This window comes from Brassica napus, chromosome C2 (genome assembly GCF_020379485.1).
Source record: "Brassica napus cultivar Da-Ae chromosome C2, Da-Ae, whole genome shotgun sequence".
NCBI classification, from domain to species: domain Eukaryota; kingdom Viridiplantae; phylum Streptophyta; class Magnoliopsida; order Brassicales; family Brassicaceae; genus Brassica; species Brassica napus.
The window spans coordinates 11,512,834-11,524,960 of record NC_063445.1 but is presented as its reverse complement, the minus strand read 5'-3'; the positions used below and the strand labels follow the sequence as shown (position 1 = coordinate 11,524,960).

Genomic DNA, 12,127 nt, shown 5'->3' with positions numbered 1-12,127 from the left:
CCATATTAAAGATCGGTTCTGTGCATTTAGCCTATTTTTGATTTTTTTTTTTGTCTTTTTTTTAAGAACCTCCTTTCCTTTTAAAACCTCCAGATGGAGATGGTCTAAGTGGCTAAGTACATTTATAAAAAATACTATATAACTAGGTTAAGATCCGCGCCTTGCGCGGAATCAACATTATATATATAAATTATTTTATGTATTAAATATTTTTACATGAAATAAAAAATATATATTACATAATTAAAAGTCAGTAACTATTAAATATATAATTAAATTGGTGCGAACATATAAATCAATTTTATTAATCTAAAAAATATTTTTTTTTATATTTGATAGGATATGTTATTAAATTTAAATGACACTGGCATAGATAATATATTTTAGTATATTTTTAATATTAATGTCTATTAAATGATGATTTCTACTAATATAGTTTTTTGATCATTTGTATCTTTTATAGAAAAAATTTAAATTACTGATAACAAAATTTTCATAGTGGGATTAATAGTTTAGTAATTTATAATTTTAAAAAAAATAAGTTGTCAATGATCGTTCAAAACTTTTATCAAAAAAATTGTTCAAAGTAAAATTTGAAACTAAAATATTGTATTTTATATTGTTTATAGTTTAATTTAAAATGATATATATTAATCTTAATAATTAATTAAATTAGACTTCTTACTTATATAATTTTTGTAATCATTTGTATTTTGTCATAACAAAAATTTTAAACCATGGATCATAAAATTTGAATGTGAGACTTTTAACAGTTTTAGTAATTTATAGCCGTTTGTAAAATTTCAAAATATAACATATACATAAAAATCTAAATTTTATTATATGGTTATTGTGGTTGTTTAATTTATTTAATAGTTTAAAATTAAACAAATAAGATAGAAGGTACACTATTTTTTATCAAATCTTTATTATTCAAAATCATTAATTCTCATATATACTTTAGCCACATTAGGCAATTCCGTAAATTTTATTTAAGGAAATAATAAAGTACATTAATGATGAATTTATTGTTAGTTTAATAAAAATGTTATTATATAATTAGATGAACCAACATATTTCTCTAATGATTCTAAAAATCATTCTAGTGATGACATGTGGTTACAAAAAGAAGTTGTAATGCTTCTCAAATAATATACAGGGGATCAGTGTTAAATTTTAGCATCTTCTGTTATCTATATTGACAATTCTCAGCGTAGATTACTGTGTGAATTGATCTACGGGTTATATTATATGCTTTTAGGTGCAAAAATTAAATAAACTTATAAGAAATGACCCCATATGACTTTGGTGGTGTACGATTTATAATTTTCTCCACTTCTTTTGAAATACTTTCTCAAAATTGCTCATTGTTATCATCATGATATTCTTGCTTTGGACCTAGCTTTTGGTGCATTACGGTTTAATTAATCAAACAATGAAGTTGGAAAAAGAGATTATGTTTTTTCTTCGTTTGGTATTTAAAAGTCACTTTTTGTTGATTTTTCCCACACAGATTCAACTTTTTGTATTTTAAATAACTGAAAAAATATATGAGAGTAATGTTATTTCCTGTATGGTTGTTTAGAAGACTTAAATGCAACCTAAACACCGGGACAAGTTGAACATTTTCAACAAGTACAAAAGTAAGTCTTGCGCGCATTCAAAAATCAGTATAACCAGCCCGTTTCCACATTGTTTATTCGTCAGGTTTCAGTTTACGAAAAAGAACACTTTTTTAACTGAAGTTAACGAAAAAAGAACACTAAAGAAAGAAAACAAAATAAACTTGGCTCGATCGGTGTTTGCCAATATGTAATATTCGACAATGCTTAATTGCGATTAGTATGTGTTTCAAATATTATTATTTTTTGATAATATTCAAATATCATTAGTTTTCCATAAAAAAGAGTTGAAAGAGTTGTCACCATAAATTCCTTAGATGTTTTGAAGATTAGACACTAAATTCCCTAGTAATATATTTGAGGTATTGAACTTAGCTAAAATATTTCGATATTGTTTTAAAATTTTAAGATATTTGTTTCGTTTGTCCATATTTAAATAATTTGTGGATTCGCCCTTTTGGCGGCCAACTGAATGGGGCAGGATGATGTGAAAGGCGTGAATATGTTGCGAAGCTAAATGAACGTTTGTGCGATTTAGAATCTTCATTGCATCGCTCTACTTAAACCATTCCTCATGGAAGAAGGAAAAGTACAGAGATTTTTAGGATAATAAAACAAACAGTACTCATAGAATGATATAAATACAAACAGTACATCTCGTATGAAATTTTAAAGAGAAATACCATATACTAGCATAAAATAGTTTTTATCATAAAACTAGCACAGAAAGAAAAAAAATCACCAAAATTATAAACGTATAAATACACATAGCTTTAGGGTTAAATAGTACAAAAATAGAGTTTAGATTTTTGGGGACGAAGATTTAGTAAGGTGTTTAATCCGGTAAAACTGAACCAATTTTTTTTTACAACAATAACTACAACTAAGTAGACATACTCGCTGATTCGGATAACCAAATCGGAGGTAATAAATCAACATATAGCATAACAGAAAGATAACTCTTAAAACCGCATGCAAGCTTGTCTGTCATTGTATTATTTGCTCTTGATATATGCTTGATCGAGAAATTAAAGAAAAAAATTCTTACATCGCCAAAATTCGTCCGTATGGGTAGCAAAAGCTGGTCATTCTTATGGTGTCGACAACATTTCCATCAATTGAAAACAATTTTTTGTAAAAACAACCTATGTGATTTGTATGGTCTTCATGTATTTCATAGCCCAAATCAGAACTTCACATTATGCATGTAAAGATGATAGGATTCATCGGATGTTTATAGCCTTCATTATATGATCGTCTAAGCCTATGGTACAAATTAAAAGAGAAAACCGAACATAATTGAAAAGTGGTTTGAATTTGGTAACTGAATAAAAAGAATAAATGCTGTTTTTAAAATCTGGCAGTATATGCTTAGTATATAACTCGATCAAACTGAGTAAACCAAAATCAATTAAATAATATAATAGTATAGTTATATGTAAATTATAGAATAAAATGAGCATATATATATATATGATTTATTTTATATAAATAATTTAATATTTAAAATGCTAATTTTAATAATTTATTATCTTGCCTTAAATAAAAGTATATTTTATTTCATTTTTATTAATTCAATTATATATATTGGTGACACATATTTAAGCTAAATTTAGTTATTTAATAATATTATAATATTACTAACTTTTTATTATTTGCATTTTATGAAATTACTAAATAATAGTTAAATAAATTAGAAAAAAATATTAGATAGAATACTGAAAAATTATATTTGTTTTAATAAATTCAATTTCTATTTATATAAACTCAATTTCTATTATTTATGATTTTCAGTATAAAATTGAATAAACCAACAACTAAAAGTATATAAACCAAATCAAACTAAAATAGATATGATCTGAATATGGTAGTTAATCTTAATAATCCAAATTACCGAAAACTAACTGAAATGAAACCGAAATCCAGATTGAATAGCCCTATAACTAAATGTTTAGAGTATATAATTTTAATAATCATATTTTTAATAACTATTGTAAAATATTTATGTACATTAAATATATTATGTATTAAAAGTAAATTAGTCTTTCGACTCTTTAATATATGTTATTTTGATCATTTTTTTGTCTGGTATTTTTGTGATAAAAACTTTTTGTGTATGTTTTCAGGAGAATTGACCCTGTTTAGTAGGAACTTATAAATACATGTTTTTCTCATGATCACACAATATTTTGGTCACTGCATATCGTTTATGTGAAAACAAAGTGATGGCCATAAATGTTCCCATTTGAATCCGTTGTTCCCTCTTTTTACAAGCGTGATTGCTCTAGCATCACTGCAGCTCTTCCCTCACATAACTGAAACTAGTAGTATTAAAAATATTCAGAAAATTTAAGTCAAAAGTGTAGCTCTCGGAAGATATTGGTAGTAGTAGTGTCTTTGATCGGAAACGTAAACCAACACTCAAGGACTGTTGGTAATTACATTAATTAATAAATGAACTATTCTCTCTGGGATATTCCGTCGAACAGGCTATGTTCAATTCATTTTGGTTCGTTCAGCACAAAAAGGAAATCTATCAGGCCGCTGTGCGACCACCCCGGCAAGGATAGAACTGAGCCGAGAACGATCCTCTACAGAACCAGACACATCTAGAGATGATCGTGGCCGTTAATCACTCTCTAATCGCACGGACATGAGTCATCATCCACCATGATTTAGGGTCTGACTCTTTAGAGATCAGGGACACAAAGGTACGAGCCTATAGAACAGATCCTTTTCAAGTAAGGTCGTGATCCTCGTTGCCTTCTCTGACTTATATACTAATATACAAAAGGTTCTTAACAAACCAGTGATGTACTGATGTGGGAGTTATCCACGAGATTTTTCACCATATATAGGTTATGGGCGAAAGCCCGTTCATTTGTATAAAGCCCATCTATAAAACTTTATTTCTCCATTACGTTGTAACAAAAATTGGTTAGAAAATCATTTATTTAAGCCGAACGGTCCATCTACGTTTGAAGTGAATTAGATGGTAAATTCTCTGGCTTTCTCCAACTGTCTCCTCTAGGAATGCAAGTCACAATCACAATTAAGAGTTCCATGTATTATGTTTGCTTTAGGTTTTATAATCTACACTAATATTTTGAAATCTTGAGTTTCCACTACAAGAAAACACAGTTTTAGCAAGGAAATTTAACGAGGAAAACTATTCCTCGTGAAATTACGATGACTTAACGATGAAATTACGAGGAAATAAAGTTTCCTCGTAATGGCCTTGTAAAATACCGAGTAAAGCTTTTCCTCGTAAAATCGTCGTAAGTGGACGTGGTTTTTCCGAGAAAAATGTGTTTCGTCGCAAATTCGTCGTAATTTTAGCATGAGTTTTACGAGGAAATAACTTACGAGGAAAGAACGAGAAATCCACCAACTTAACACGTTTTTTTTGCCACCAACCTAATTTTTCGTCGTAAATTCCTAGCAAAATTCAACTACCAGATTCGAAAATTTTCTATATATATGGAGGTTTGAACATAATTTTACGCACACCAACAAGAAAAAAAACGTGAAAAAAATGTCGGGCTTGGGAAATATTTTCGAGTTGCGGAGGTGGATGTATATGCATAGAGATGCTAACGGGAGAGTGACGAAAGAATATCTTGCTGGGTTGGAGCGTTTTATGCATCAAGCAGATTCTACACCGCTCGCCCAAGAAAGCGGTAAAATATTCTGTCCTTGTAGGAAATGTAACAATTCAAAGTTGGCAAACCGTGAAAATGTTTGGAAGCATTTAGTAAATAGAGGTTTCACGCCAAATTATTATATCTGGTTTCAACATGGAGAAGGTTATAGTTATGATCAGAATGAAGCTAGTAGTAGTAATAACAACTTTCAAGAAGAACCGGTTGATCATCAATTGCATAATGCACATAGTTACCATCAGGAGGATCAGCCGATGGTAGATTATGATAGGGTTCATGATATGGTAACTGATGCATTCGTAGCTCATGATGATGAAGATGAAGAACCTAACATAGATTCAAAAAAGTTTTATGAAATGTTAGATGCGGCAAATCAACCACTTTACAGTGGTTGTAGAGAAGGTCTCTCTAAATTGTCATTGGCTGCTAGAATGATGAATATTAAAACTGATCACAATCTACCTGAAAGTTGCATGAACGAATGGGCAGATTTATTTAAAGAGTATTTGCCGGAAGACAATGAGTCTGCTGATTCTTATTATGAGATTCAGAAACTGGTTTATAGTCTTGGGTTGCCTTCGGAGATGATAGATGTTTGCATCGACAACTGCATGATCTACTGGGGAGATGATGAGAAGTTGGAAGAATGTCGATTCTGCAAGAAACCACGATTCAAGCCGCAAGGAAGGGGACGTAATAGGGTACCGTACCAAAGGATGTGGTACCTACCAATTACAGATAGATTGAAAAGATTGTACCAATCGGAGCAGACTGCTGGAAAGATGAGGTGGCATGCCGAGCATACTCAGACGGATGGTGAGATGACTCATCCATCAGATGCAAGAGCCTGGAAACATTTTAACAAAGTACATCCGAATTTCGCTAGCAATAGCCGGAATGTGTACCTCGGATTATGCACAGATGGATTTAGTCCATTTGGAATGTCAGGGAGACAATATTCATTGTGGCCTGTCTTTCTTACGCCATACAACCTGCCACCGGAGATGTGCATGCAACGGGAGTTTTTATTCTTGACCATATTAATACCCGGTCCGAAGCATCCAAAAAGGTCACTTGATGTTTTCCTACAACCACTGATAAAAGAGTTGAAGGATTTGTGGTCAACAGGGATGAGGACGTATGACTGCTCAACGAAGAAGAATTTTACGATGCGAGCTATGCTTTTGTGGACCATAAGTGACTTTCCTGCCTATGGGATGTTGTCTGGATGGACTACACATGGGAGATTAGCTTGTCCATATTGTAATGGAACGACAGATGCATTTCAACTGAAGAATGGTAGAAAGACAAGTTGGTTCGATTGTCACCGTCGATTTCTTCCAGTTGGCCATCCGTACCGAAGAAACAAGAATTTGTTTAGGCACAAAAAGGTTGTGAGAGACACTCCTCCTCCATATCTAACTGGAGAACAAATTGAAGCGCAAATCGACTACTACGGAGCTAACGAAACAGTTCGCTGGGGTGGTAATTGGCATGTCCCTCGTAATATGCCTGATTCTTACGGTGTTCATCACAACTGGCACAAGAAGAGTATATTTTGGGAGTTACCATATTGGAAGGATCTTCTTCTGCGCCACAACCTTGATGTGATGCATATAGAGAAGAATTTCTTTGAGAACATCATGAATACAATATTGAATGTCCCAGGGAAGACAAAAGACAACATAAAATCGAGGTTGGACTTGCCGGATATTTGCTCAAGAAGTGAGTTACATATAAAAAGCAATGGCCAAGTTCCCGTTCCAATTTTTAGATTGTCTTCAGAAAAAAAGTCGGTTTTGTTCAATTGGGTGGCATCAGAAGTGAAGTTCCCTGATGGGTATGTTTCAAATCTTTCAAGATGTGTTGAAAAGGGTCAAAAGTTCTCCGGGATGAAGAGTCATGATTGTCATGTCTTTATGCAACGACTTCTGCCATTTGCATTTGCGGAGCTACTTCCAACAAACGTACATGAAGCACTTGCAGGTAGTTTACAATAGGACAATAATATTAAATTGGTTTAGTTTACAATAATAGTATTTGACTAACAATGTGTTTAATTGTTTTTGGAATAGGCATTGGAGCATTTTTCAGGGATTTGAGCACACGCACTCTTAAAGAAGAAGTCGTAGAACAGCTTCAGGAGAACATTCCTATCTTATTGTGCAACTTGGAGAAGATATTTCCTCCAGGCTTTTTTGACGTGATGGAGCATCTAGCTATCCACCTCCCATATGAGGCATTGCTTCGTGGACCGGTACATTACGGATGGATGTATCAGTACGAGCGAGCCATGAAATATTTGAAGGGAAAAGCAAAGAACCTCGCCAAAGTTGAAGGTTCTATAATTGCTGGAAGTTTGACAGAAGAAGTTTCTCACTTCACATCGTACTACTTTGCGTCAAAAGTACGTACCCGAAGAAGAGCTCCAAGAAGATATGATGATGGTGGCGTTGCGCCCACATATGCAGTTGTTGGCGTTCCAGAAATCTTTAGCCAGATTGGACGACTTGGTGGGAAATCAAAACAGGTTTGGTGGTCGAGTGAAGAAGACGCTCATAGTGCACACACCTATATTCTACTCAATTGCGAGGATCCATTGATGCGTTATTTTGAAAGGTAACTTAAATTGAGTATACATTATATAATTGAGAGAGATTAATTCATGTAAAATGTGAATTTACAGCATGTTTGTTTCACAAGTCGAAGAAACATTTCCTGGTATATCCACAAGTGACGTAGACAAAAGAAAAGATCAACACTTTGTTAAGTGGTTGAAGAATCAGGTATTAATCAAATACTTTTAAAATTTTCATACATGAATGATTTGTATTTCAACGTTCTTTTTATTTTTAAATAGGTTGATTATGACGACGATGCAGATTATCCTAAGTGGTTACACGAAGTAATTCAATCTCCACTTGTAAAGGTCACCACATCACAGATGTATTTCACACGAGGCTATACTTTTCACACATATGAGTATGGTAAACAGCGGGCTACCAGTAACTATGGAATTTGTGTGAAAGGAGAAACAGATTTCTACGGAATCTTGACGGAGATTATTGAAGTCGAATTCCCAGGGATATTGAAGCTAAAATGCGTCCTCTTCAAGTGTGAATGGTTCGACCCCGTCGTCAATAGAGGTGTTCGGTTGAACAAATTCGGTGTAGTAGATGTCAACGGTGGCCGGAGGTACAACAAATTCGAGCCCTTCATCTTAGCTTCACAAGCAGACCAAGTTAGCTTCCTTCCATACCCACGGATGAGAGAGTCGGGTATAAATTGGTTGGCCGTGATCAAAGTTACACCTCGAGGACGAATCATCGTAGGAGAAGAACCACCATTGCAAGAAGAACAAATAAATGAAGTTCATGAACCTGAACAAGAAATTGATGACATCCTTCTCATTGATCCGCATAATCACGAGTATGAAGATCTTACCGAAGATCCCACGGAGGAAGCTGTTGAAGACGAGTTTCATGTAAATGATGATGTTTCAAGTGATGACGAGAATGTCGATGAATCCGATTAATGTATTTCATATTTGTATGAGTTTGAATTATTATATATAATTAAAGATAATGGGAGTTTATTTATAAATAAGATATCGATATTAATTATAAGTAAAGGAATTGTGTTTTTATAGTTTTCGGTTTGGATTAGAATGAATTGCTTGAGGTTAAAGGATAGAAGTGTTTGATATATGAAGTATAAGATAAAGAAGATGTGGTTTGGGATTTGGGGTTTCGTTTTAGGGGTTTAGAGACATTCGTCGTACTTTCCACGTTACCTCACGGGAACGACTTATAATTCAGTCGTCTCTGGGAAAGTTAAAATTTCACGGTAACAGTAAACGTCGTAAGAGCCTCGTTAACTTACGTGGAATTAGAGACGATTTATAATTAAAAAAGCGGACATCACTTTTTCCACGTAAGACCAAAACGTCGTAAGAGCCTCGTTAAATTACGTGGAAAGAGCGAGGTTCGCTCCAGAAGACTTAATTTAAAGTCGTCCGGGGAAAGCAAAGTCGTCCAGAAGACTTAATTTAAAGTCGTCTTTGGGAAAGTTAAAATTTCACGGTAACAGTAAACGTCGTAAGAGCCTCGTTAACTTACGTGGAATTAGAGACGATTTATAATTAAAAAAGCGGACATCACTTTTTCCACGTAAGACCAAAACGTCGTAAGAGCCTCGTTAAATTACGTGGAAAGAGCGAGGTTCGCTCCAGAAGACTTAATTTAAAGTCGTCCGGGGAAAGCAAAGTCGTCCAGAAGACTTAATTTAAAGTCGTCTCTGGGAAAGTTAAAATTTCACGGTAACAGTAAACGTCGTAAGAGCCTCGTTAACTTACGTGGAATTAGAGACGATTTATAATAAAAAAGCGGAATTAGAAGTCGTCCAGAAGACTTAATTTAAAGTCGTCCGGGGAAAGCAAAGTCGTCCGGGGAAAGCAAACGCCGTAAGAGCCTCGTTAACTTACGTGGAATTAGAGATGATTTATAAGTCGTCTGAAGTTTTTTTTTTAACAAACAAAGCCGGACGACTTATAATTAAGTCGTCCCTTTTAATTTTCAATTGCAAAAGTGACCTCTTTAGACGACTTACCTCTTCTGGACGACTTAATGCTAAGTCGTCTGCGGCAATGTTTATTGAACTTCTTCATTTTCTCTATGTTTATTGAACTTCTTCAGTTGGGAAACCTTCCAGACGACTTATAATAAGTCGTCCAAACCTTCTAGACGACTTATTTGTAAGTCGTCCAGTTGGAAAACCTTCCAGACGACTTATTTCTTCCAGACAACTTATATATTTACAAATCTATACAAAGACAAGTTGAAATACAAATACTTCGCTCGTTATCCCTCATTTTCTTCGCGTTGCACCTAGCAAAGTCTTTAGGGTCAAAGGAGACCCCAAGAGCATGACATTCAATGTACTTTACAGCGTACACGGGTTTGAGGTTTGGAGATAAGAAAGATAGGGTTTGAGGTTTGGGGTTTAAGATTTTAGGGGTTAGCAAAAAAAGCCTCGCTATTCACACGTAAAATCGATGATAAAAACAAGAATCGTCGCAAGAACGACGTTAAATAAAAGACGGGCCTCTGTATATCCTCGTTAATTTACGTGGCCCTTACGACGAAACGAAAGACGGGCCTCTGTCTTTCCTCGTGATTTTGCGACGAATTTTCGACGAACACTAATTCTATATATAGGCGAAACCGCAGCCCTCTTCATTTCCTCTCTAATTCCACTCTACAGCCTCTCCATTTCCTCTGAAAATGGTAAGTCTCTCATTCCTCTCTAAGTAGTTTAGGGAATTTAGATTAGGTGGTTAGTTTAGGGAATTTAGTTTACGAAATTAGTTTACAAAATTTAGGTTTCCTCATTTTATTAATTACGTAGTTAATACTATTCATAATTTTTTTTAACTCTTGACTTTAATTTATAAATTTAAATTTTGCAGACTATTCGTAGGCACCAGCGTAGTGCTCACTACTCGCAGATGTTCGGTCCACCGGGTAGTCGGTTAGACCTGCCTTCACTTCCCGGTTCTTCTTCAGCTCCCGGTTCTTCGGGTCAGCAGGAGACCGTCCCCGAGACTCAATCTTCTCAGAGAGTCTCGCCTACTTCTACGGCATCGCCATCAGTTCCTCATGTGCCTCCTCCGGTACCTCCTCCTCCGATGCCAGCTCCTCATGTGCCTCCTCAGATGCCCGCCCATCAGGTTCATGCTGATTTGATGGTGCCAGCGAGTTGTCCTTACTCTCAGTACACTGTTGAGGACATTCTCGGTTTCCCAGGCAGAGAAGGCTTACCGATCATAGACCCCGACCGACCTGAAGGAACTCTTTGGTATGTATGTTACATTTATTTTTTAAAATTCATTTGTGATTTTAATAAATATTTAAAACTTTGAATTTGTTTTTTTTTTCCAGGTTTGGGGTTGATAACTGCCTTGCAACAGAAGTAACCGAGACGATTAAAGGTTACTTCTCCATGGCACATCCCAACTGGAAATCCACTCCGATCTACATCAGAAGGACGTGGTTCAAGATTTACGCTGTAAGTTTTTACAATTTATTCCTGATTTATATTTTTTTAAATTTTATTTTTCTAAACTAATTATTAATAATTTTTTTTTTGCAGCAAAAATTTAATTGGTCCATCGGGGTCACTGAGAAGGTGCGGAAAGAGTTTATCGACAAGGCGAAGAAACGTTTGTTGGACACGGTCTCCAACTGGAAGGGTGACTGGATCGTGAAGGGCTATGAGCGGGGCAAACCTTCAACCATCACCACGGACGTGTGGGATGGCCTCATCCGTTACTGGAGGGATCCTGATGCCATGAGAGTCGCCCAGTCTTGCTCCGCCTCCCGTAACTCGGTAGATGAGCACGGCCACAGGGCGATGCAACATAGTACGGGCCAAAAGCCACACGCCCGCGTCCGTTTGGAAATGGTACGTAATTTAAATATTTAACTTTTTGATTTTTAATATATATATATATATATATATATATAATAAAAACTTTCTTAACTCTTTTTAGGCCAAGGAGTTGGGACGTTTACCGACTCTTATGGAACTTTTCGATCGGACCCACAAGAACAAGGCGGGCGCATTTGTAGATGAGAGGTCTGAGAAGATCTACAATGATGTGGCAGCTCGTATTGACGAGCGTGAGACCCAGCTGGCGCAGGAGTCCGCCGACGGATCACCCGTCGTCTTATCCACAATAGAAGTGGATAGAATTTACGAGGAGGTAAATTTTATATAAATTTTTTATTAATTTCATTTTACTTTAAAATTTAAATTTTAATATATATTTTATTGTTTTTTAAG

The 12,127-nt window shown here is 34.9% G+C and overlaps 1 non-coding gene across 1 annotated transcript; it reads right to left on the bottom strand.

Moving 5' to 3' along the window:
• Positions 1–4,152: 4,152 nt before the first annotated feature.
• LOC125582851 lies at positions 4,153–4,373 on the bottom strand. The gene has a single exon (XR_007320295.1). It is a non-coding gene; the product is annotated as a small nucleolar RNA U3 (small nucleolar RNA).
• Positions 4,374–12,127: the final 7,754 nt, after the last annotated feature.